General features: G+C 43.3%; 1 protein-coding gene across 6 annotated transcripts in view; it reads left to right on the forward strand.

Moving 5' to 3' along the window:
- The first annotated feature begins 273 nt into the window (after positions 1-273).
- Nrip1 (nuclear receptor interacting protein 1) overlaps positions 274-27745 on the forward strand; it is an 83904-nt gene continuing 56432 nt past the window's right edge. For 3 of the 6 annotated variants that reach the window (XM_040750570.1, XM_013112033.3, XM_013112035.3), the window contains exons 1-2: positions 1292-1425; positions 20478-20558. The gene's annotated coding sequence lies outside the window, so the exon portion shown is untranslated. Of the gene's footprint in view, positions 533-981; positions 1065-1291; positions 1426-20477; positions 20559-27745 lie in introns of those variants that run through there. The other 3 variants (XM_021226084.2, XM_040750571.1, XM_013112034.3) reach the window with 3 other exon arrangements.

A 27745-nucleotide genomic window follows, 5' to 3' on the forward strand; every position in this document is an offset into this window, starting at 1 on the left:
TATACCAAATAAAACCAACTTTCACAACCGCTCTTTTTCTGCTGGTAATTCTTTTCATGGCGAGATACTAAAGTGAAAAAGAAACGTGACATCTGGGGTAGGGAGGGGCGTCAGAAGGAGTCTTCACAAGTACTATTCGCGAGGGGAGGGTTTTAAAGCGGAAAACACAAGAGGGCGAGATCATGGTTTCGTATTATCCTCTCCTCCCTCCACTTTCTCGCTTCGCCAATCTGTAGCCCCCTCAAATTTAGAGGCGGGTTCAGTCAGACGAGGCTGCAGGAAACCCAGGTGCCCCTGCACTGCCACCCTGGCTTCGTGATGTAATTGTTATTTATTGAGACTCTGAACCGAGCACAGCTGCTTAAAGAAGTGACAGCCCATCTCCTAGTCCTGTTGGGTCAGATCCTTCCTGGGGGTGGTGCAGATGGGCCGGCAGACCCTGCAGGAGACTTCGCAGTGACAAAGCAGCAGAAGATAAACCCGTTTCCTGGGTCCTGCGTCCGTCTAGGGAGCTGAGCTGGGCACTCCTCAGGTCTCCTTTCCAGTTTTCCGCTTGGAATCCCGCCACATTAATTACTGGGTCCTACTAGGTGCTGGGCATGGGGGTCAACATGACCTAGAGTTATAGCGCCTTCCCTTCCGGAATCTAAGCGAGACACAGATTCCTAGGAGGTGGAAATTGAGGGTGGGTAAAACAGAAGCCAAGAGAACGCGTGCTGTGGGGTGAAAGGGGAGGAAGGGAGACCCTTAAGGTGCCAGCCCCCAGGTGGAGACCCTGGGGAAGGGTTAGGGTGTCCTTATGCCTCTGCGGTGCCCACAACGCTTGCCCAAGCCTGGGTGACAGGGACGATGATCGCCTGGTCCCCAGGGACGAACTGTCCAGGCGGCTGGACGGGGCCAGAAAGCCAGGGCTCCGGCTCGGGCAGCAAGGCACCCCCCTCTCCCGGTCGAACTGTGTCCTCTCTCTACCTTCAAGGCCGCGCAGCCCCGGGTACCCCACCCGGAGCACCGGAGAGGAGGCCTGCAGGAGCCGGGCAGGCTCCCCAGCTCCAGCGAGCCGCCGGGTACGCGATCAGCCCGGGTGACAATGGGAGGGAGGGGCAGAAAAGGGTTAAGAAACTTGGCTGAAGAGCTGAATGGCGTGGAGCAGCGAGGGGAGGGACCCGGCCGCCGCGAAGTCGGCGGCGGAGGGAGGAGCGCGGCTGCGGCGGGCGGGCGGCGAGCGAGGCGCTCAAAGTCAGCCTCGCAGACATTGCAGCAGAGCCCCGAACTCGGGAGGCGACGGCGATCGCGGCGCAGGCGGAGGACGAGCCGGCCCCAGCCCGCCCGTGCGCACCGCCCGTGGCCTCGCGCGGCCGCAGGGCACGGCTCACCCGGGAAGGAGAGAGCGACGCGGATCGGCAGCCCGGAGCCCAGGCGGCCTCGGTGAGTGGCGATCGCGGCCCGGGCTCCGTGCGGAGCTGGCAGAGCGGACGCCGAGTCGCCCGGGCACGGCCTGGGTGCGCGGCCCGGGGAGGCGGCGGAGGCCGGGGAGGCCCACGGGGGACGCCGGCGACACGGATCCCGGGGAACAGCTTGCTGCCGCGCCCGGCTCCGGGTCTCCCCGGGAACTCGCGGGCCCCCCCACGGCCGGCGCGGCCGCCAAGTTGTAGAGTTCCCAGCCGTGGGATCGTCCGTGCCAGCCTTGGCGCGAGGGGCGCAGCCTCCCTGGGTGTGCTGCGCCGGGACCCACGCGGGTGGCCGGGTCGCGGGGCCCGGGTCGAGCCCGCTCGGCTGCTCCTGTTGGCCCCGAGCCCCGGGCGCTGGCTGCTGCGCCGCTCGGTCCTGCCGCCCAGCGGTGCCCGCGGTGGCGCCCGCGCTGCTCCCCGCCTTTAGCTGGTGCCTCCCTGCTCGCTGCTCGCCGATTCCCGGCAGGGAAAAGTGACTCGGACAGGGACAGAGCTGAGCCCCAGGCCAGGCCTGCTGGACACAGGTCCCTGCCTGCCGAGGGAGGGCGAGGCCCCTTGCACCCGGAGGCCTCAGCCTAGTTTCTCCCAGCATCCGAGAGCGGGGTTTGCGTTTAGCGTGAGGCTGCTGAAGTCCTGGGAGACGCTCTTCTCTCTTGCGCCGCTCTGCTCCTTACTCCTGTTGTTTGGGGAAACCCTCTTCCGTGGCAACACTCCCCAGACCCTCCCATCCTTCCCAAAGTAGTTTCCAAATTTTAATCAGGAGTTGATGTTCAGACTGAAGGAACAAAGGAATCCACTGTGTTTAAAAGGCGGACAGGCGGTGAGCCTGACACATGTTGATCTCTGAGGCATTCCAGGAGTTTCTACCTTCCATCATGTCAGTAATTTAATTGGATTCTGGCGGTCATAAACGAAGAACAGAATGTTAGGTAATTTTATGTTAAGATACTTTTTTTTTAAATTAATGGTCCATTTTAGTTGGAAAGTCCCGACGTTCTAGGTGTAAGAACTTTTAACTCATTTTTGAGACACCAAGCTTTTGAGTTTGTCTGCTAATGTAAATGATTGTGACACCGAGGGAAAACCGTGTTTTAGAGGAAGAGAGAGAGAGAGAGAGAGAGAGAGAGAGAGAGAGAGAGGAGAGAGAGAGAGAGAGAGAGAGAGAGACTGTCTAAAAGTAAAACAAGATTGGTGTGTTTGTCTGTATCTGTGTACAAACATATGCATGCATAAATGATATGTGGTCTTCGTATTTCCTGGATTTTGTAAAGCAAGGGGCTTCAGGAATTCATTCTTTAAAGTTATGAATTACATTGAACCTGCTTATTAACCTGCTAATTAGTGAATCATAGGTTTTAGCAAGTGGGCGGCACCTTCCCGATGGTATTATTCAATGTTCAGTCATCAGTTTGCCACCTTTTTCTAAGAGACAGTGAAGTAAGTCCACTTTTTAAGCAAACAGTGCTTCATGTGCATGGCCCCTAAATGTGGCTGCTGCCTGGAGTGTGTTGAAATGTCCTTCTACTTCCAAGTGAGTTGCCCTGCTTTCGCCCAGCAGTTTGGTAATGTCCATAGGGTTTAATTGACTCAGGGAGCCTGGCTTCAGCACCAGTAGCAACTTTGTCTGCATACTTAGTTCCTATAGACAAAGGAGAAGCAGTCACTACCTGCATAGTCTAGGACTAGATACTTACTCCAGCCTGCTTTATCCTCTGGTGGGGAGATTTCTTTCCAAAGTTAGCCTGCACAGTACAGGAGGAAAGTCGAGGTAAGAAGTAAATGAAGAGGGCAGTTAGTTTGGTTGCTGCTCTTACACGGATGAGTCCGTGTGGTGCCTTTGAGATCGTTGAACATCAGGTTTAAAGCCCTCGAGAAGACTGAGAACCTGTGTTTTCCAAACTTTGTTGAACTTGGAATGTTCTGATTGAGCTATCTGGAAATATTGTGAGTTAGCAGTGGAGAAGTGTTTGTGGCTGAGGTTAGGGCTGCTCTGTCTGGGCCCTCCAGTTTTAAGAGCAAAACATTGTGATAAAAAAAAATAACCTATACCACCACCTAGAGTCTGTTAGTTTATGGCTCCCTGAGTTTGCTTACATTCATCCACATGTCCCTATGGTTGCTGCATAGTCAAAACATGATTGAGAAGTTCAGACTTCCCAAAGGCCATCCAGAAGAACAATTACTTAAGCAATAAGTAGCAAGGGCCGATTTAAATTATCCACGCCACCTTCAGAACAGAAAATTATGACATATCAAACTCAAGTGGGCTAGTCTCCAAAAGATATTAATTCAGAAATGTAAGGCAGAGCCTTCTAAGTGTGAGCTCTAGGGGTGGCTGTGACTGCTAAGAGATTTTCTGTTTTCAGAGACTCAAGAACCATTACGAAATCAGTGTTCTCAGTGCCTTTTGTGGTTCCGAGGAAACAAAAGCAATGATTAAAAAGAAAAAAGTAGAGAGAGGGAGGAATATTGCCACTACAAAAATTCTAGCCATTGGAAAGGTCAGGGAGAATGTAGACTGGGTGGAATTGGGCTTCAAATATGTGAGAATCCGGTCCACGTGGAACAGAGTGAGGATCTGCCCTGCTGCTGGTGGGTGTGCAGTAGAGCAGCCTGTGGAGCAGGAGACCTCAGGGAGGCAGCCTCTGCACACTGGCCAAGGAGGAAGTAATGTTCCTCCCTTAAACGTGTACCTGAAAGATGGCCTCCGAGATCTTTAATTAAATATCAGCTGAACAGAGAGAACTAGAGCACTGGATTAATTCTGTCAAACATCACTATTTTAGAACATCGAGGACAACTAAAAATGAAGTAACTCATATCTGAAAGCAGAGTTTTATAGGAGGTGACAGATGAGACAAAATATGTCAGTCTAATGGAACACATGAGGAGATGAGGGTAGCTATGCCATCCTCGGCTCTCTAGGCAGCCGAGAGCAGAGCGGGCTATTATTACTTGTGCAGATTTCATCGCCAAGCCAGTGTAGAATATCATGGTCTGGAGACCATTTTATATCTGAGTGGCCTAGGATCTGAGGTCAAAGGTCTTAGATGATTTTTGTTTGTAAGCCTGAAAATTGTGAGCAACTTCTGTCTTCCAGAAAAGCAATAGCACTGTGGTGTGGGTGTGTGAAGTTAAAAGGTCATACAGCTGAAAATATGTTTTAAGTTGTTGAAATTTTAATCAGTGATGAGTCCTTTTTGTGTTTTAAAATGTAGGCTTCCTGACATGTTTCAGTGGCTCAATTTCTCTCTCTACTCCCACTCTCCTTCCCACGCCTCCCCCTCCCCCCTACTCTCTAAAATAAACAAATTACACGTCTTTAGCCTTTTTTCTCTCTTCCATGAACATTGCTTTAATTTGTGAACTTTCTTTTGTGACTGTGGCAGGGCGCAGTTTATGTTGTAGCTTTTCAGCCTTCCATTTCAGGTGACTGCTACACAGACATGAATGGATTTTGTACTCTCAAGTAAGCCTTGACTTTTAGAAGGAGGATGCCTGAAGAAAACACATTTACTGTTACTAGCAAAACCCTGTGTGCCAATGCCTTCCAACTGGAGACATGGTTTCATTGAAAATACCTTGACTGCTCTTGAAGAATTTTCAGCAGAGTGTGGTGGGCTGACTTCCTGGACGTACACAGTTGGGCCTGAGAATTCAACAGCTGGCAATTCATTTCCTTACATTGTAGTTTTGCAGGAACCAGGGGATGAGCATGCTCATTCAGAAGGAACTAGATAATAACGGTCAGAAACCTCACACCAGCGTGGAAGACCAGGCTTGACAGAGGATGAAGGAGGCCAGCGGAAGGGAGCTGGGACCTGCAGAAAAGTCGGGGTGAACAAAAAGTCAGTGGAAGAGAGAGAGCTTGTTTCCCAGTCCCGTTTGCCTCTGACGCTGAAGCAGGGGCATGATTGCTGACGGTAATGGATTCCCTTGTGTGAGGCCAGCAATAGTACATAAATAGTGATTGTTGGAGGGAATGAAGTGACAAGTTCTCCATTTGTACAGATTCACAGTGAGTTTGGAAATGTTCCTTAAGTGTATCTATCTGAAATGGAAGGGAAAAAATTGGGTACCAGAATAGAAACAAGAGGGACAGTTTACTTGGAAGAAAATGAATATTATCTCCCTTTTCTGTTTCATCTCTTTTTAAGATCTGGAGGTTTTTTTTAAAGTATCGTTGTGGACATAGAAATCTCAGTGCTGGGGTTTGGGTGATGACATGGACATCTTTTAACAGAATCTGTGATGGAGATGGGTTGGTGTAACTGACAAAAGAATGCTTTGTTTAAGTGTGTTGTGCTTCTGATTCAAGGGGAATGGACAGCAGAAGTCTCATCAGGGTTTTTATACAAACAGTTTATATAGTTGCCCATCATTTTTCCTTACCTTCTTCATCGCTGATATTTAACATTCCATTTATATATGTACAGAATGAGTAGAAATTCCAAAAATTGGATTGGAGTTTATTTCAAACAAAAACTTTGGTGTTTCTATGGGTATGAAAGATCGTGAAAGCTGGTATGTGAACTACTAGGAAGTCATGTCATTTTTTTGTTATACTGTTACAATATATTCTGTATCATTGACCATAGCATTCTAATTGGTCCCTATACTTTCTTGCAGTCATGTCAGCTAAAACATTATAAAGCTTGCGGTGTTATGGATCATCGATATGCCTTAAACAAGACGATTTTCTTTAGGTTCCTACAATGGAGAATAGAAGTGGATCTTCAAAACTGATCCATTTTACAATAATGTTAGGATTTTGAATCGTACTAGGGCTATTTGGCCCAGAACTCTAGGGGTGCTATAGAGAGAAACAAATCTGAAGAATTTAGAAGTTTGGCAACCCAAAGAGCAAGAAAAGAAAGCCACTTAGGTACCAAAGCAAAGCATAGTATCTGCATTAGTAAGTTAAAAATTTTAATGTTATGTCAGCTTCTAAGATACATTACTCTTGAAGATAACCAGATGGATAATTAGAAATTATGATTCACCTGGTCTGGGTTTTTTAGTTGAAATAATGCCATGTAGGGTGACAGCATATATTGAAACAAAGTTTGGAAAGGTAATTGTGACATCCCCATACTTTCGCCCCTCACTCTTTCAATAGATGGGACTGGAGCAAACCAAGGATTTTGTTTAGAAAATTGGAAACTGAATTAGCATTGATAGCGCAAATAGTTGTATTTGAAATTTCAACCTCTAATTGTTCATTCTCCACTCAAAGTTTTCACCTTCCATACTTAGAAATTAAAAGCTGTACATCAAAAACCCACCTTTTGTTGTTGCGATTTAGTTTTTTAAAGTATTTTCTAGTTTTTTTCTTCAAAAATACCTTTAAGGATGAAAGGAAAATATCTTTTATTTGCCTTAAATTTTGAGTGACTAGCCCAGAGTTTCAAGAAACATTCAATTAGAAGCTGGCTAGGAACTTAAGTCCTTGACCTGAGTTTCCCACCCAGACTAGGCGCCTCATTGCTAGTGTTTACTGAGAGCTTTGGTGGAAGGGGATCTCTCACTTTTGGACTTCTAATTAAGAAAGCCGGTTTTATGATGGGCAGGGTTACTCCTTTTGAAGCCTGCAATTTCCATCTGCTGCAAAGGATTGTGGGCAACTCGGGAGCCATGGAGTTTGGAGCCTGTGGTGTTAGTTTGCCTTGACTGTTTTACTTCATGTCCTTTACCAGCTGTGTGAAGGTACAAGGTAACTTTGTGATGACTGGCTTTAGCGTAAGTTAGAAGGAAAGCTTCTGGTTGCGTGTAGTGGTTAAGCTGGCTTCTGGTGGTTATGTACTTCTAACGGCTGACATAATGTGCGAACACCTTAAATATCATTGCATTAAAAATGTCAACACGTGTGTGTTGTTGTTGTTATTGAGGATTGAACCTAGAGCCTTGCGCATGCTAGGTTTATATGTGGTCTACCACCGAAGAACACCTGCAACCTAAGAGATGATACATTTAAGAAATGGATGGGGAAAAACAGAGTTTAGAGTTTAGGTTTTTGATTCCTGAAATTTGAGCTTTAAGTAATGTAGTAACAGCAACATTGATCTCTACAGTGGCAAAGAAACAAATTCCGGACGGGGAAACAGAAGGGGAAGTATGGGAAGCATGAGAAAACTCCAGATTAATTAATTAATTACCCTTGCAGTATTTCACCCAGAGGACCATTTACATAAAGGATCATGCAGGATCGGGTTTGATTTTTTTTTTGCAAAAAAAATAAAATAAAATAAAAAGCATTAAAAATAGTACTTCTGTTTTCCTGTCTACATTTCTTTTTCTAGTGCCCTGTCCTCTACTAAGTCAGTATTGGATTCTGCTAAAAGGGAAGTCCTTTTGTCTCCCTGGGCAACAACATCCGTAGCACGGAGGTCAGAATTCTGAGGTTCTGCTGCTGTGTGTCAGTACATATTGCTCATGACTTCAAACTGGTGATCTGAGAAGTAGAGATGACTGAGTGAGAACTTGCCATGCGCAGAACTGGTACTGCTACATGCCTTTTGCTGCCCTCCCCCCCTCCAGGAGGAGGAACATGAGCAGGGAAAGGAAGTACACACATCCTGGGGAGGCTACCCCTTGGTTCCAGGCACTCTTCTGCCAGGGCTACACGCGTTTTTCACGTCTAATCCTTGTAACTCCCCCAGAGACTCATGGAGATTATTTCCTCTAGTTTATAGATACACAAACCCAGTTTGTGAGTTGCTAGAGTCCCTTGCCTGAGGTCCACAGCTAATTTCATTTGCCACGAGAATATGCCCTCTTTGGAAAGGGAAACTAGCTGCCCGCTGACTTTCAGGAAGCCATTCGGAAACCCTGCTCTTCTCCCTGATAGTCACCAAACCAAGGTTCCAAGGACAGACCTCACAGCCTGATACTCACAGCCCAGTTTCTCTGGGAAGGCCTCTCTTTTATGGGTTCCTCAGCTGCCTCCCCTTGACCAGAGGGAGACTTAGTCCCCAGATGCAGCTGGCTCCTATCCCCAAACTTAGTACCCAAGGACAGTTGGCCACTCTCCCCCCAGGCCTGGCTCTTGGGATGTCTACCACAGAAGTATTGCAGTGTTCTTCCAGGCGGGGAGTGCTGCTGTGTTTCTTGATAGAATTCATTAAAATAGCTTGTCATGGTCTTAGTCCTGGTGTTCCCAAGGCTAGCTGTGTTCGTCCACTTCAGGGAGCTGCTGTAGCAAAAGTACATTAGCCTTCCTGGTTGAAAAATTGCAGCTCTTGACTATACTTAACGTGATTTTCTTTTTGCTACCTTTTCTTCACCCAAAGTCGTTTTGTTAAAGACTGTAACATGTTAATCAAGTACAGTCTGAGCTCCAAACAGGAAGTGGGGAACGCATTTGTGAGTTTATTGGAAGGACGGAGATAAGGGACAATTGGCTTCATTTGGGGAGTAGACCTTGGTGAGGAGGGTGCACTTCGACTTAGGAGACTGGTGGCACTGAGTGCATTTTTAAGTACACACCGGTCATGTGCTTTTATTGTTGGGGCGATGAGAAATGGAGTTATAAACCTCCCCACCCCTTAAAAAAACAAAAAAAACCCTTGATTCATTTAAAATGTATGATATTCGGAACCCCAAACCACTCTGGGTGGTTCCCTATACATTGAAAGGTATAAACTATATTGGAGACATAGAATGAGATATAAAGTCAATATGCATAATAATTTTAGTATGCTTTGAGCGTTGAATTGCAAAGTAAATGTTGGGCAACAAAGGAGTCCCATAAAAGCCGCAAAAGAATGTTTGCTTGTCTTTTATTAAGAGACTAGATATCTTATTCTGGCTAAATAAGAGAGGAACTCTCAAAGTGAACAATCTGGGGAGGGAAGTCTTCTGTTTCAGATTCTGCATTACTATTATTTCTCTCACCCTTCCATGCCTTTGCTGAGTTAATTGAGATAGACTGAATCTCTGCGATAGCAAACATAAGGGTGGATTGAGAGTTTTTAATTTACCATCTGGTACTTTCTTAGTGTCCACATGCTTTGTATCAGTGAGACCAAACCCAAGGTAGAGCATAGCTCTGATTCTGAGGAGGCCCTTCCCCCACCCCCAGTGTGCATCAGTGACATAGTGTCTTCACTGAACGTTGAACCCCCACCCCCACCCCTATGTGAAGCAGCGCCTTAGTGTCTTCACTGAACGTTGAACCCCCATCCCTACCCCCATGTGAAGCAGCGCCTTAGTGTCTTCACCGAATTTTGAATCTGCACAAATTAAAACACTGCCGTGGTGTATATCCAGGTTGGGAGAGGACCTGATAGAAAACCATAGATGGGATGAATGAAGCACAGCATCTAGATGGTCTCGTCCTGCTTCCTCCCCAGTGGAAGTACTCACAAGTACTTGGCACCTCTGCATGGTTTCCTTTCCCCTCCATCCCAGTCCCTTCTGTTTAGTATTGCTTCCCTTTAATTTTGGAATTTCTCCTCCACCCACTCCCACGGATCCATGCTTTACAACTGAACAAACTATTACTAAATCTTTTAGTACCTTTTGTCACTGTTAACTGCAAAAGTCCCCAGAGGAGGAAACTAAGCTTGTAAAAATTGTAAGTTAAGTATAAAAATTATGTAGTTGGAAGCTGGATAGACCCAGGAGGAGAAGTCATGTCTTGATTTCCTTGGAACTCTTCCGTTTCTGGTTTTGTTTTCTCGCTGATGTTAAGGAAGGAAAGAGAGGAGTTGGGAGTGGAGAGAGAGTAGCAGGTGAGATGGAATCAACCTTTGGCAGTGGACACATCAGTGAAGAACAAGTTAAGACCAAGGCCAGTGCTGGGTCTGAAGGGGTGAATAGTGGGCAGCTACATCCCTGTGGTCTCGGTACTTCATTTCCTTGTCATCCTCCGAGCAGCCTAGGGTTCTTTTCATAGTCCTGCGATTTGAATACGGTGTCTTGGCCATTTTGTAGTGCAGGTATGTGAGTATTTATGCAAATACTTTGTGTTGCGTCTTCACACACTTTCAGTTCTGTTGAAACAGCAACAGGGTTGAGGTTTCCTGAGTTGTCTCCCTTCCACGTTAGGGAGTCTTTGATATCATTCTTTTTCAAGGGTTTTGTAGGAAGTCCTGCAGGTGAGACTTCAGGGGGTAGCTTCTCTGACATTTCTAGGAGACATAATCTCAAAGCCAACACCTCGATCCTCTGGCTCTTACAGTCTTTCAACCCCATCTTCCAAACAACGATCCCCCAGGCTTTGGTGCAGACTCTGCGTTTTTCACCAGTTGTGGTTTACCGTGGTGGTCTGTGTCTGTTGCAAAGAGGGGTTTCCTTGTTGAGAGGTGGGCACTGCATTGATCTGTGGGTATAAGGACACATATTCAGGATGTAGTCAGGGATTATGCTGGCTTAGTAAAGTGATGGTGGTAGGTTCCCTTAGACAAGGAACTGTAGGCAACTAAGGAGTGCTGAGAGTTGAAGAAACAGTCTTCCCTAGAGAAAAACATACCCATTGGTTAACCTACAAAGAAGGTCAGCTCTGAGGATGTACATGCAAGTACTATTGTATGGACAGGGCAGGCAGGCTGTATTTATTTAGGAATACACACACATAGAAATGCGCACACCACCACCACCAACAACATCAATAGCCGTGGAAGCAACAATTAAAGAAAAAGAGGCCCGGACATTTGTAAGAGAGCAAGGCAGAATATATGGAAGGAGTTTTAGTGAAGAAATGGAAGGGGGAAATGATGTGATTATAACCTAAAAAAATTTCATGAACTATCTGGAGATTCCCCCATGGAGGGCCTCACCCTCCCTGGGGAATGGAGTGGGGACTCGAGGGGCTGGGGAACCTGGTTGGGGGGGTGGAGGAGGAGGGGAGGGAGAGGGAGCTGGGATTGACATGTGAAGCAAGCTTGTTTCTAATTTAAATTTAAAGAAATCAATAAAATAAAATGTTAAAAAGCAGCAGGGAAACTTCCTATTTGCAGATTTAGCAGAACCAGAACTAGGCACCATTAGTTGACTGGTGTGACCCAGACTACTCTCAACCAGCCCACCTAATGACAATCAGTGTTCTAAAGCTATCAAAGGGGCTGCTTGGGGTCCTTATAGTCAACTGAGAGTACAAAACCTATGGTTTTATGGGCATTAAGCCAAGTCTTCACCTGTAGAAGAGAGGAAGAGAACAAAGCTAACTATAACTCTTTCCACAGGCCACAGTTGACCTGTGGAACCACCTTGCTTATGGTGACAATAGGCAAGAGGGTATAGAAGTTGCCTGCACACCCCCTCCAAGCATGCGCTTTCCCTCGCACTGTTATATATTCACCTATCCAAGTAGCCCCATTTGGCCGGTGTTCCTTCTCAGTAGACTATGAACTTCATGCAGAAAAGCTTGTTCATTGATAGGTAGCTCATGCCCTAGGGCCTGCCACAAAGGAGACTGTCCAGTCAATGGATATTGTTGACTAGAATTGCACCAATCTCAATCTTTTGTTCATGGCAACTGTTAATTGTTATGTGGAGCTTACGAATCATAGCTGTTGTGCATTTCTTTGCTCTATTTAAATTAGCACTTCTAAAAGGAAGAATGCTGTATGCTTAAAATATATCTTCTTTTCGGTTGTATTAATTAGGAGAGAGAAAAGTGAGCACAACTGTTGGTGACATTATAATTAATTGACACTTGAAATGAGAATTTGTTTTATAATAAATACTGTCTGCAAATTATACAAAGTGGATTAGAAAATATGTTTAGCAAAATCTGTAGACAACGTTTAATTTCTTTCTTCCTAGTTTATTTTTGAGGAAGTGAAACAAAGTATTTCTGAACCCTTTAAGCAGTTTCCTTCGTTCTCTTCTGGTAGCCAAAAGGACAGATCAGCTTGGCATGTTTAATCGTCTGGATTTAACTGCTTAGGAAGATGGACACATCTTTTAAAAACCATCTTAAAATTTTATGTCTAGCCAGATGTGGTGATGCCAGGGATACAGGGGTAGGCAGCTTTCTGTGAGTTCTAGGCCACTGTGGTCTACAGCCTGAGTTCTCCAAGGTTGGAGCCGGTGGGGAAGGGTTGTCCGAAACAAAACAAAATAACAAAATGTATGTATAGACTTAATTTTGAGGGTAGGAATGTGGTTGATGGGGCAGTACTTGCCTACTTTTTTTGTTTGTTTTGTTTTGTTTTTTTCTGGTTTTGAGGTAGAGTTTCTTTGTGTAACTATGGCTGTCCAGGAGCTACATATGTGCACAAGGCTGGCCTTGAGCTCAGAAATCTGCATGTCTGCTTAGTGCAGGCATTGAAAGTGTGGGCCAGTGCACTCACTTGGATAATTTTGGTTTTTGATACCCTTACAGAGTTAACAGATCAAGAATGATCAATGACCCAAAGCCTGGTAGCATTGTAGGATGGCAGTCGCATAGGAAACCCTTTGTAAGGTTCAAAGACAGGTCTGCCTTTCTGTGGCCATGAATCCTGTCATAGTGGCATTGTGTTGATGGATAATTAATAATACGTAGCCGCTGAACGCTTTAGTTTTAAATGCTAGATAAATCATACATTATCTACTTATGAACATAATATGAAAGCATTGTTATTTGTGTGCATGTGTGCATGTGTGTTTATGTGTGTGTGTGTGTGTGTGTGTGTGTGTTGTTTGTGGGGGCACCAGGACGACAGGGCACCCTTGTGGCTGTTGCTTTTCTTTTGCTACTTGGGCTTCAGGGATTGAACTCAGGTCGTCTGGCCTGGCAGCTCATGCTTTTGCCTGCTGAGCCTGCTCCCCAGCCCAAGACACAGTATTCGGTGAGCACAACTTCACCTGTGCCTGGTAGTGATTGCTGGTGTTTCTTGAGTTTGGCCAGTGATGCATCCACAAGTTTCCACTTTTGATTCGCTCTTGTATATTCCCCTGAATAATGCCCAGGAATTCTTTCTTTGAGGGCGCTGTTCTGGTAATATAAATACACCCACGGACTGTTTTCACCACATGTACATCCCACCCTTAACGTTAGAATTATTAGTTGTTTTGCACAAGTCAAAAATGATGCTGCCTTTGCAAACTTACATGTTCCATTTAATAGCAGGTAACCTTAAGCTTGTAAAGTTCAGAACTAAAAGTAGTTAAGGATGTTACTTAATATAGAAATGAGTTTTAAAATTGGTCCTTTTGGCCATGAACAAAATGGTACGATCTTGTTTTTAGCTCTTTGAAAAGCCTAAAGGTGACATGCATTAATTTGTTTTTATGTATGGCTATGACTGTGTGTCTGTGTGAGTTTATATGCACCATGCTTGGAGGTGGAGGCCAAAGGGCATCAGATCTCTTGGAGCTGGAGTTGCTCTGGCTTGTGAGTTGTCACATATGGTGTTGGGAACAGGACTTAGGTCCTCTGCAGAGCAGTAGGCCAACCTTAACCACTGAGTCACCTCTGCAGCCCCACAAAGCTAACCAATATGCATTTCCTCCTACTTGCTCCAAACATTTAAAATTATATGTCATTGATTATGTTTTAGCTGTTGTGTGAGAGCAATAAAGATTTTTTTTGCAGTGGTGTGAAGTGTACGTAAGGAGAATAAATAATACAGATTAGCATGGGATAAAACCAGCATGGCAACTAGGACTGTATTTGTTTCTATTTTACTGTGAAGTTTCAAAAGTTTTTGCTTCTGGTTTTTGTAATTCTTATTTATATATGTGTAGAAAAGATCCATTCGGGAACATACATGAACGATAACTTGGTGTTGTGATGTTGCATTCTGCAGCTCAAATTACTGGTTTAGTTGAACTTGTCAGTGAAGCATTGGGGGAAAATTACCTTTGCCCATGTTTGGGCAGTGCTGCAGTCCTTGGCAGTCCTCGGTGACCCTGGCCTTAGGATTTCTAAAGGGGAAAAGGAAGTGAACACAGAAGAGGAAGTGTCTTGGAGGAGAAAGGAAAAATCACTTCTAAACTGTAGTGAAGTCGTGGTTTATTTTGTTGCAGGGATTTTTTTAATGTAGCCTAAAGGATACCGAGAAGTAAAATAGTACTCTTAACGCTGTGCGGGGTAGTTTAGCTGTTAATCATAGGCACCGTGGTGTTTGATAGCTGTGGCGAAGCTATGAAATGGGTGAGTCATTTAATGTTTTCTGGCTTGTTCCTTTTATAAAATAAGGAGGCTGGGTGAGAATGGTAATGGGGTTCTTCTCAACTCTGTAAAACTCAGCGTGACTTCGGAAGGGAGCCTGGAGCTTGATTCTTTTTTTTTTTCTCTCTCTCCAATGCATCGAGTATCAAGGTGCGTAGAACCTAAAGCTAAGATGATGCCCCTTGTGGTTTTTGGAGCTTGGCATTTAATATTGTATAGCAAAGTTTTTAGTTTAACATAATTGAACTTGTACTGGATAGGGTTAATAGGCTAGAACAAAGGGTCAAAGCATAAGGCATTAGGCTTAATTAAGGGAGAGCCGGAGTGGCAGGGGTGTGTGACAGTTAAATGGGTTTCCCACAGACTAATGTCGGTTACAGTGCAACCATGCCTCAACTTAAGTGGGTTATTTTGTGCAAAGGGCAGCGGTGATTAGCAGTTTGACATGCCAGACACTTCTGGCCAATCCCATCTGTTTTAGAGGTTAAAAAAGCACACCTCTGTGAGCTGATGGATTGATTTGTGTGCCCGTCTGGTAAAGATTAGAAGTCCAAGGCCGGTGCTGTAAATGTCAGTTATGGAATATTGTACTTTCTTGGTTGGCTCATTGTTTTAACCGTCAACTGTTTTATAATGGGGGATAACGGCTGTTTATGGGGTTGCGTACAAAGTGGCCAGGTGAACAGGTGAGTTAGGAAGGGAAAATATTTCCTAGATGAAATTGCGTTTCAACATCTTCTATAGCAGGTGCCTCTAGTCATATGCAGTGCCTTTGACCCCTCCTCTACGGTTTGTGTCATTTTGTCCCTTTGTGTTGCCGGAGCAACATTGTCAGCCCAGGATGTAGAGGCGTCTTTATTTCAGCACCTCCTTTTCAAGCAGGTGGATGGTTTAGCCCCCCATCATTGTATGCATTTTATAGGAGGAGAAAAAAGTTAAAGGAGTCCACACAAGCAAGCGTGCACATCGTGCAAACACACACACACACACTGTCTTGCATCAGGAATGTACGGAAAATGAAGTTATTGTACTCAAATTTCCCAGTGCACGGTGATGTGGAAAAGAGACCCCACGAGAAACTAGTGGGGGACCTGGGCTTTGGTCTTTATTAGAATTTCCATGGAACAAGCATTGCAGGACAGGCAACCAAGTTCAAGATGAGGTAGTTTCAGTAAACAGTGGTTGGGTACTAATGAGCTACGTCTTCTTATATATAGCAGTGTAATAGCTGGTATTGCATAGTAGCTCTGAATTAGCTGTAGATATATAACTGATATACAGGAGTGGTCTTAGTTTGCTTCAGTGGTGTGGAGAAAAATATTGCTTCCTAGACTAGACTGTGGAGCCCCACACACTGGATTGATCACCGTGCATATATCAAAGGTATGCTGGGATTGAGTCCTTTGCTCCTCCAAGGGGGCAGACTTTAAGATAAAGAGATCATTAAGATGTCGCAACCTCACGATACACCGAATATGACAAGTAGAAAGTGTAAGCTATATGTACACATGCTTTACGGGTGAACTTCCTACAGCCATCTGAGAAGGAGGTAGAGCATCTGTGTTTCACCTTCTCTCTCTGAGAGAAAGGCCAGAACTTTGCCTGTGTCATAGACCCAGCCCACTTTAGCTGATGCTTCTCCACAAAGAGCATGGGGAAGAATGCGTACTTAAATTGCATTTTTAACTACACTCCAATACCATGAGATCACTTTGTTCTCATACTGTCCTTCATTTTCTGTGATTTTTTCCCCAGAAAGCAGTGTGATACTGTTAATACAGTTGGGTTTCAGTTCAAGATGATAGCAGTATCTAACAGTAAACGATGATGAAAATTGTGACTATGAGAATTGGCACCTACATGTTCTAATGGTCAAGGAATGGAAAAATCCTGACCTTATGCAGACGTTTCAGAACCTAGGATAGTGTCATCGTCATAATTGATGTGCTAGAAAACTTGAATCACTGCCTCATGAGATGGGACGTGGGAAGTGTGCGGAGAAACAAGATGGCCTTTCTATCAGAAGCTAATATTCCGTCTGAAGTGATAATTCAAATGAGAAAATGTAACCATGAACACTGGAAGTCATGCTGGACTTTTTCTCTTCAGCCTCATACTCTTTCTGGTAAAATAATACGAACCAGAAGTCCCTTTTACAAAGCTACAAATTGCCTGACCTTGAATTGTATTTCAAAACTAAGCTCATCCAAAGTGAATTAATGTATAGGTAGATATAAATGAAGCCCTTTAACTTATTAATTTAAAAGGATAAGGTGGGGGCAGAGAAAAGTTGGTGAAGGGTTTACTTACCGTGTAAGCAAGAGAACTTGGAATCAGAACCTTGGAACCTGCAGGCATCACACTTGGGATGTGGAGGCTTCATTCCTGGTGTTCTAGGACCAGTTAGACTTGCTGGATGGGTGAGCCATGAGTTCAGTGAGAGACTCTGTCTCAAGAAATACAGTGGAGAGTAATAGAGGAAGACATCCACCTTCAACCTCTGACCTCTACACTCATGAGCACACAGAATAATCACAACGATGTGATCTCATGGTATTGGGAATGTAGTAGTAAGGATCCATTCACTCCCATGCTCTTTGTGGAGAAGCGTCGTTTGAGGTGGGCTGGGCCTATGACATAGTTAAAGGCTGGCCCTTCAAGGCAGCAAGAGAAGGTGAAGACAGATTTTGTAATGTCGTATTTTTCCCCCTAAGTCATTTTTAAATTGCAAAAGATTGGCTTGGGTGATAAAATGTAAAAGTTCTTGGTTAGTGACTAAGCTATAGGAGATTTCCCCAGCTTAACAGACAGGAGCATCTGGAGAGACTTTCCTGTGATATTATATTAAACTCCAGACAAGTGCTTCCTGCTCTGCATTGGTGCTGGTGTATGTGCTTCTTCAGTATCTTACAGCCCATCTTTATAGTTTCCTCTTTTCTTGGGGTGAATTCGAGTGTTGCGATCTCTAATTCATTATAGAATTGCATTTATTACAGTAGAGGAACTGTCTTGTATGGCTGTTGTTCTGCTGTGTTTTGATATGTTCTGGAATGTTGAAAAGCACTCTTTGTGCCCCGTCATTCATGGTCATGGATTTCTTTTGTCCTACGGTATTTCCTTCCTCTTATTAATGTGGTGTTATTGGACTTGAGACATGGGAAGCACAGTCCTGTAGTCAGCCAGTGGAACTTATGTTTGTCCTACTTATTAAAAATGAAGCAGAAACTCTTGGCTTCTTTTTTTTAAATTTTCAACTGGAGCTGGAAAGGTCTTGTGTATGTTATGCAAGAACGCCATCACTGAACTACATACAGTCCTGGCCTCATAGATCCCCTTTTAAAGAAGAAAGAAAATCTTAATTAAAGTGTAACTACATCAGTCTCCCCTTGGTTTCCCAACCCCTCCCATGGAACCCCCACTTGCTCCCATTCAAACTCAGGATCTCTTTTTCTGTAGTTGTTAGCATAATGTATGTATATAAACGCAAAACATATATAAAAACAACTTGCTGAGCCCCTTTCCCCCCCTTTACCATTGCTTGTGTGTATATGATTTCAGTCCTGGTCACTTGCTATTGGATAACCAATTAGGAGACTCATTGGGGGAAGACTGTTTCTCCAGTCTTAGCGTTTCTTAGTTATCTGTAGTTCTTTGTCTCTGGGTAGGGCCCTGCTGTAAGATTCCCCTCTTCCATGTTCGGTGTTGTCGTCGTTCAGATCTTGTTTGGCAGTGATGTTGTTGAGGATTCATGGATGAAGCTTCCCTGTCCTTTTTGTTTTTTAGCAGATCCGATCTCACAGGAGAGTCCCTGTCCCTCTGGCTTTCATAATCCTTTAGCTCCCCTCTTCCATAATGTTCCCTGAGCTATAGGTGAGGGCGTTAGTTGTCTTGTAAATGTGTCAATTAGGAAAATGATTAGAAATATATGAGTTAGTGTTTTAATATACATAACATCCTTCATTTATATTTTTCCTAAAACTATAGCTTTTATAGATTATTTTTAGCTTCCAGAAATGTTTGTGAGATGGTAGAAAATAACTGTGTTATGTGCTTTGGTATTTTAGTAAGAAAGCCACAGTATAGTCTTACTCAAAGGCATTCTCATTGTCTTGTATATGTTTGTAAAATCAGTGAGTTTATGTGTGTGTGCACCTGTTGATTGTATTAAGCATTTGATGTCTCCTAATGAGGGATGGAGAAGGTGCCTCCATGCAGTTTTAAGTGGATCATTTCTCCGAGGTGAATTGCATACATTCTACATTCTGTACTCTGTGACCTTGCAGTCATGACTTCAGCCCAGAATAGTTTCAAAGTCATGTAAATGAATGCAATTAAGGTATTGCTTATCATCTTACATAGTTCAGATGGAACCTTACTGGATAGAGAGGTTTGCTGGCCTTATGAGGAAGGTCAGAATAAGGTTATGTTTTTATTACATAAAATGATACAGCAATATTTTTATTTAGCTGATGGAAAGCTAGTGTGATAATAGAAAAATCATAATTATTTTTTTCATTTCTCTAATTATCTGGATGTCTTTGTTGGGTTTTTGGTTTTGGTTGGTTGACTTTTTGTTCTGTTTGCTTGACTGTCTATTTCTCTCTAGAAATAAACTCTTTTAAGGGGATACACCTTTTGTCTACATGTAAAATGCAAGGAGCATCATATTCGGGATTATAATTCTGGATGTCTTTGACTAACACATAGAACCTGACGTCCTGGCTGTTGATGGGAGGTGGCTCCGGGCTTGCTAAGCGGATGTCCCAGGAGTACTTGTGATGTGACAGTTGGCACAGGACTTTCAGCCCATAGAGAACCACTGCATGGTTAGGTCCATGGGGGGGTTGGAATGAGCGCTGTTGTAGACGCTGGAGGCTGCGCTGAGAAGGAGCTGGAAGGGAGTGTGAACTTGTAGACTGAGATGTAGTGGTTACCAGCTGGCTTGGCTAGCACGAGGAAGCACCCCACAGGAAATGTGGTGTCTGTGTCTGAGTCTAAGGAGACCGAGAAATCCTAGCAAACTCAAGATAAGCTAGCTGTTTCATTTCGGTAGGTTCCTGTTCTGGTTTATGGATTTAGTTTTAGTACAGTTGTGATCCTGGAGAACTGATCGTACGTTATGGATTAGACAATGTAGAGGTCAACAGTGTGAACGCTTTGTGAGTCCACTGGAATAATGCTATAGTGAGGTCAGGGTGTGTCTGTCATACCTTCCCTGTCTCTGGCTGACTGCCTTGTTTGCTGGCACATTGATCAGCATAACATTTACAAAGCCAATGACTGTGGAGGCCATGTCTCTGCTGGCTAAATGCTTCCAGCAGCTGAGTGCATCCAACTTTGTAGCGTTTGGTCTGCCTGCATCCCAAGATAGTTATGAATAGAGCCCAACACAAAATCTTAACTACTTGAAACACAGAGAGAAGGGGGAGGGGGAAGGAAGAAGAGAGGGAGGGAGGGAGAGCAAAAGAGTCAGTCATTAGGTTCTTGAACTTGATCTTTTTAATTCAGTTGGGATTTCAAAAGGTTGGACAAACCTAACTTTCTCTTTGTCACTGTCATTCTGAATTGAGGATGGTTCTAATTCTGAGTTTAACTTTATGTTCCTACTGGGAGGTGTTTCAAACTCTTCAACCAAATACTTCCCATGTGCTTTCTCCCAGAAATCTTCCCATGATCCAAATTCTTCTGTATCTTCAGGTGGTGTCTTTTTGCAAGTAAGTCTGTAACACAGGTGGTTTAATTAGATGTGGTCAGCAGCCTCTCTCAAGGAAAGCCTGTGTGTATAAGACTCTCCCAGTACATGTACAGATTTGCTGCTTCTTTGAGATAGCTTATTTCATTTTGTCCATCGTTAATGTCCCATTTTCAAACGTGTTATTGAAATCATTATATGCACTCAAAGTAACACATATCTCTCTTTCTTTCAGAAGTGCGTGGATTGTGGGCTGTTGCAGATCTCAGTTCTCAGGAAGCATTATTTTAACATTCAGGAGAAACACATCCAAAAGGTATTGTACTTTCTCTCGTTGCTCCATTTTTAAAATAACTTATAGTCAAGCCTCTCAGTGATAGGAACATGAGACTATTATGCTTTATTCTGTTATTTTCTTTACCTTCGGTCTATTGATAACTTCCATCCCATCAACAGCCCCATTATTTCTTGGCTTGTTGTGAGAGGTGATGCAGTAGGTTATGATGGTTGGGATGTGTTGGAGCAAAACCTCTCACATCTTTATGGACAGGGAGCAGGTGTGAGGGGTTGGGGGGCATGGGAATAGGAATAAGACATGCCCTTCGAAGTCATAGCTGTCACAACCTACTTCTATCCAGGCCCACCCTCCTAATCACCATTTCATTGTGAATTCATCAGGCTTTAATCCATTGATGAAGTTAATACCCTCATGATCCAGTCTCCTCTGAAAAGCCATAAGAGCTGAAAAGTGCCTCTAACAAATGAGCTTTCTTGGGGACCACTTCAGAGCTACTCCCCCAGTGAAAAGCTTTCCTTCTTAATGGCCTGTTCATACTTCTTCCTTAAACAACATTGCCAGCTCTCTTGCTTGGAATAGAAATAGATTGTGGAGGACTACATAAGTATAATTAATAATATAATGTATCTGCTAAGGTTATACTGAGAAATGGGCTATCAAACAATGCGTTCACTAACTGAATGTCCATGGTCCACATTCACGTGAAACAGAAAATACCGGTTTTATAAATTATCTTTATCGTTTCTCAAGCAGTATGAATACTGAGGGGAGGATGAACATTGCTTTGTTTCCCAGGATATGGCAAATCTTTATTCTGAGATGTTTTGCTCTGAAAGATTCTTAGAATTTTTACTATATTTTGGGAAAATTTTATATGCTTAGAAATCTTGGGGTTATAAGGAATTTGGAGTTATGTTTATTAACCAAAGATAAGAATTAACTATTATACTTGCACACTTAAAAACAGAGCATCCAGCCAGGCGTTGGTGGCGCACGCCTTTAATCCCAGCATTTTGGAGGCGGATCTCTGTGAGTTCGAGGCCAACCTGGTCTACAGAGTGAGTTCCAGGACAGTCTCCAAAACAATACAGAGAAACTCTGTCTCAAAAAACAAAAAACATAAAACAAAACAAAACAAAACAAAATACAGAGCATCCAAGAGTAGTGGCAAAGAGGATCGTTCTACTTCTCAAGCCCTCATTTATGAAAATGTATCATGATCTCAGAAGAACTGTGTGTGACGAGCATCAAACTGGATGCCACCATTAAAGAGAAAGTCCACATTGAGCATAAGTATTATGTGGGCAATTCCTTGACAAATTCGCCATAGGAATTGCTTTGAAGTAGTTTCGTTGAAGTTGTAGTACATGAGTCATGCTTTAAAAAAAAAAAAACTTCTCACTTAGAAGACATTCTTCCCCGAAGTGTAGCTTCATCCACCCTTCCTTGGGAGCTCTGTGTCAAGCCTCAGTTGTCAGGCTCCATGGGTGTGTCTAGATTTCTTCTATGCAGCATGCAAAGCCACGTCTTGGCACTTGTTGAAAGTCACGTATTACTGAAATTCCATCTGGTGAGCACAGGAAGTCCCTTCCTTACCCTTTTAGCCATTTGTTAGCACGGCCTCTCTTCCTCGTGGTTACTTTGATGTCAAATGGGGATTATCACTGGAACTTAACTTTTGTACCAAAATGGTGTGGAGCAAATACAACTCCCCTATTCGTCATAGATTTGTGCCAACCCCCAGTGGATCACTGAGTAGTGCTTTTGATTTCTATGTTCTGACTTCCCCTGTATATCTGAGCGCAGTGTCCTTTCTCTCGTTAAGCCTTCCTTGACCCATGACTTTTGCTGTATGAAGTGTTACAGCAAAAGTAACACAAATTTCTTTTTACAGTTTCGCAGGTAGATTTGTTCTCCAACAGCACCATAGTAACCTCAATGTGAGCTTCTTTCCTAATTAAATAAAGTACTTTTACTTCTCCACTGAAGGAAGCACTTTATGGTTCCTTTGAAGCACAAAGGACCATTACTAAGTAAATAATGTGATACTATGACAGTGACTCTGACACCAAGTGGTTTCCTGCCAAGCCGGCAGGTAGCATATACAAAGTGGTTTTGGTGCACAAAAGCAGGCTTCACCTCGTGGAAGTAGATGGAGGAGAGTTCGTCATGTTCTTCAGCTGTGTGTACTTTAGGACTTAGGAGTTATTTGTCTTTTTTTTTTTTTTTTTTTTGCACTACTCTTCATCCATCTGGCCATCCATCCCACTAACTCATCTCTCGTCATTGAGCTCATCCTTATATGCTCTACATTGTCCAATATAATACATTTCTCAATATGTTACATAAACTTTGGCTTTATTAATGAGTGGTATATTATAATTTTTAATTAGGAAAGAAGTTTCACATGACACTAGAATTTGTATTGTTTAGCAATGTGTTTATCTGTCTATCTATTCCCACTCCCCCAATATACACACACATATAGTAATAGATAATACTATTTTTTTTTATTTTCCAGTTTAAATTTAGATAAGAATCAAGGTTGCTTCACAAGTCAGTTCCAGGTCCCTCTCCCATTCCCTCCCTTCCTCCCGTGCCCTCCCCCCCCGTTATCCTCTCATTTCTCCAGGGAGGGTGAGGCCCTCTTGTCTTGACTTTTCCAACCAATATTTTCAGACCGTAGTTGATCTGAGAAAAGTGAAGCCACGGGGAGGGAAACTCTGATTTCTTTTAGGACCGTCCATGGAAATCCACAGATGCTCACACCTCTTAAAAAGTGCTGTAGCACTGACAAAGAATCCACTTCCTTCTTAGTATATTTTAAATCACCTCCAGAATGTTCCCAATGCAATACAAATGGAGGGTGAACAGCTATGTATGCTATCGTTTAGAGAATAATGTCATAATTAGTATTGTCATAATTAATATTATTATATATCAGTTTGTAATAATAATGTCATTACTCCCTAAACTGTATCAGGGGTTAGGACAATCTGTATATTCTTAGGGAATAGACTGCCCCCACTAAGAATTTTCCATCCAATTTGTCTAAATCTACAGATGCAAAACCTTTATATATGGGGATGCGGGTATCCACAATATTTCTCTTTGACCTGTGTAGACATGTGGGGTAACCACATCACAGCCACGTTTCATGTAGTTATATGGCAAATGCTGGCTTGAAGGGACCAAGTGTTATATTTAGCTCAAGTGTTTCATATAGAGTCTTCACTAACCAGTTCTTCAGTTTCCTGATGTGGAAACTGAGACGAAAACATACATCACTAGAACATTGTGAGGCATGAACAAGCAAACAGAACGCGTTGTTCTCAGTGTACTGTTAGAGAAAGAGAAAACGCTTCGGATACTGCAGGTAACTTGACATTTTAGACCATCACTGGGACTCAGTTGAACACACTTCCAAATCAGGACTTGTCCTTCCACACATCAGCCTTTCTTTCTTGTCTTGTACTTTGAAGCATTGATTGTCCCAACCCCAGCTACTCTGTGCTTTTTAATTCCTCCCAACTTTGAACCCGCCAGGGTCTGCCTGCTGCTGGCAGCTTCTGTCCTCATGCCCCTTTGCTTATTGTGTGTGCGATGTGTAAACTAGCCCTCCTTTCGTTTCTACAAACATCCAGATCGTCCAGGACTAGCGATGGCAGTTTCTTGAGTTTGAGCTGTAACAAAGCGGTATATTGGAAAGAAAGATGAATTTTTCATTTTTTCTTCCCAGGAAATCGTTTTTCAGGTAAATAATTAGTAGATCTGGATTTGATTTTCCTCTCATGGTAGGCTGCAGGTTTTCAAAGTGATTTCTTCTGACATATCCAGGTTAAAAGACGTTTCTCAGTGTAAAGGGTGAGTGTGGAAGTTGGCTTACCACACACGGAGCTGCTTCAAAACGTGTGCCCTACACTACTGTTTGCATTCTTATAGGCTTACAGTTTTGCTGACTGCAACAAAAACGAAAGGCCCCGTAGTTCTTAGTGGGTCAAGGTATATTTTAAAATATCAACCTTTTTTTTTCAGAATTTTTTTCTTTTTTCATGCTTACAAAAAGTCTTGGAGATTTTCCTGCAAAAAGGTTTTTAACCAGCTTTATTCCAGTAAGGAAAATCCAGAGTGTGTATTCCCTGGTAGTAATAGAAGCAATATATTTGCTAAGTTTGCCGGTAGGAATTGTCGGAAGCTAGAGTACCCTAAGGATGTGTTTTCTATTCATGGTGTCTAGTGGGGTCTTGAATGTATATTTGTGTTTGTGGCACAGACCTTGGTACAAAATACAGTGTTTTATGAACAGGTTGTCTGGTCTCTGATGAAATGAACGAATGGGAGACTGGCTGACCCAAGCAGTTTTGGTGGGACAATATGGAGGGTTTCTCTGCAGTGTCCGTGACTTGTTTTAAAAAATCAAACTGGTTCATGTTCAAGTCCTAACTCTGCCCTCTTACATACAAGTTCCTCACATTTACTGGGTCTGGTCCTTATACTTGGTCACTATCTATTTTACAGTTAAATGAGGCTCTGATGAGGAAAAAAATCACCAAAGCAACTGGGTAGGGAAGGGTTTATGTGGCTTACACTTCCATATCATCTCATCAAAGGAGGTCAAGACAGGAACTCACACAGGGCAGGAACCTGGAGGCAGGCGCTCACACAGAGGCCATGGAGGGGTGCTGCTTACAGGCCTGCTTACCTTGGCTTCCTCAGTCTGCTCGCCTAAACAGACTGACAGTTTTAAAGCTGCATGCACTACAGAATTGCCTCCATGCTTTTGTTCGCTGCCAGAGGAACATGATGAGAAAATATTGATGGAAACATCTGCTTTAAATATTGGCCTTAAATATTTTTCTCTGTGCCATAGTTAGCCAAATGTTTTTTTAAATGATAGCCTAGGGCCGGTGAGATGATTCATCAAGTAAGTAAATGCACTTGCCCCATCCCTGGGACCACACTGTGAGTCGAGAAAACTGACTCTCATGACGTCCACATATGTACCCACCTACACACACACACACACACACACACACACACACACACACACATACACACACACAGACAACCCACGTAAAATAGAATCAAACAGCTATAAAATGTAATCAAATAGCTATTAAACACGAGAGCAAATAAAATGTTGATAACTAGTCCTGGTCTAAATTTACAGATACCATAAATGTAGGGTTAAGTTGAATCTATAGTGTTTTGGTTCAGTTATGTCTAGAGTAAGTTCTTTTGCTAGTAGAATTATATAAATGTGTAAGATTTTTCTCACAGCATGGCGCGTAGGTAATTCTATTGAGACTTGTTAAACCTATTTAAACAGATGAAGGTTTGGCTTTAAATAAATAGTCAAGGGGTTTTTTTTTTTACTCCCAGTGACTTTAACCAACTCTCCCCACCACGTGTCCAGTCTAGGATTTCTTTGGGATGAAGGGCGGCACGTGGAGTGCATGGCAATACCCTCACATTGCCTTCTAAAGAGTGTGCACACATGTGGGGAACATAATTCTCTCCTTCAGCCTTGTCTCCTTCGTCATCCCCTTAGTCTATTTGGCTTGAGAACCTCCCCTCCTATGTTCTCACTACACAACATTCCCTGTCTCCTCTCTCCCCTTTGGATGAGCGCTTACCATTCTGCAGAATGTGTTAGGCACATATGGATTTGAGCATGATTTTGCAATCTAAGTTATGTTAAGTAATGCATTTGGATCATCTCTGCTCTGGTCATCTTTCCTTTTAAGTTCTTTTTGTTTTTTAATTTTTTGATATAGGGTCTCACTATGTAGCCTTGACTTACTATACAGTCCAGGGTGCCCTCAACTCACAGAGATTCACCCTCCTCAGCCTCCTGAATGCTGGAATTAGAGGCATGCACCACCATGCTCTGCTAATTTTCTGTTCCTAGGACAGTAAACATCCATCATAGGGGCATTTATATTAGTACCAGAAGAACATTCTGGTTAAAATATCTTATTTCTTCATCATGGGACATGTTCTATTGGCATGCACCATAACAAAAGTTAATGAAAAAGCCCATGACTATCAAGTGAATGTATCTACTTTTTAATTTGATCTAGCACATTGTAGGAACCTGCATAATTAAAAAATGTTTCTGTGCTAACTAGAATGCATGCTATAGAAGTCCGTCTTCAAAGCACTGTTGGTAGTGAGTGGAAACTGAGTAGCTGAGTTTCCAGGATGATGGAGCCTGGTGCTTTCCCTCTTGATGACCTGACACATTGATTGTCTCAGCCTTGAAACTCATCATTGTTGTAAGATAGCCACTTGCCTATGCTGTTTGCTAGTGATTTAATAGTGAGAAAACAATTCCCAATAGACTCAAGGGTCAAAGTGTCATTATCTACTCATACTGTGACCTTTATGATCAGAGAAAATATTACTTGTCAGTCATAGGTAGCTCGACATAGTTGTATTTAATTGGATTCTTCTCCTGAGCAAAGGTGCCGGGTTTTGGCCAGTCAGTCTAGGAGAAACACCAGTGCTTGGCTTGTTGATCACAAAATGCCATGGTGTTCAAGCAGTGACATTAGTATTCTAGTTGTTCTTTTAGGCAATGGGGATAGAGAGCTCAAAAGCCAAAAGGTTTGCTGTCTTCCCAGAGCGTGCCTGTTGGTGAGACAGACAAAGCAATTCAACTTTATGGTGTCTTATGGAGTACTAGGTAGAAACTCAAGCCCAGAGTGCAGCATGGAACACCTGGAGGACAGTGCAAGCTTAGACTGTCTTTCTGAAGGTCTCGCCGACCTGAAGGCTGAGACATGGAAGCTGAAGACAGCTCTCTGGAGAGGAACATTGCTGTCAGGAGGTGTGTGGCTGCTGTGGGTGAGTGAGGAGTAACGGGATGGAGGGGGAAGGAAAGGAAGCTGTTAGACAGTTTGCAGCAGCAGAGTGACCCGATATAGCATCTTAATGGATCATTTTCACAGCAGTGTAAAACCATAAATAAACTTACTGTACACATTTACCAAAAAAAAAACCAATGTAAATAAAAAAGAAAGAAGTTTTATAGGGAGTGAGTAGTTTGTGTTCCATTTAATAAATGGAAACAAGGGAAATAACTTTAAAGTAGGTAAAGCATTAGATTATTGAATATAGATTTGGTGCCCCTTTTTATTCTAGTCTTAAAAATGACATACTAAATGTATTCATTTGAATCGGTGCCACATTTTTGAAGGCTC

This window comes from Mesocricetus auratus, unplaced genomic scaffold (assembly GCF_017639785.1).
Source record: "Mesocricetus auratus isolate SY011 unplaced genomic scaffold, BCM_Maur_2.0 Super-Scaffold_100008, whole genome shotgun sequence".
Classification (NCBI taxonomy): domain Eukaryota; kingdom Metazoa; phylum Chordata; class Mammalia; order Rodentia; family Cricetidae; genus Mesocricetus; species Mesocricetus auratus.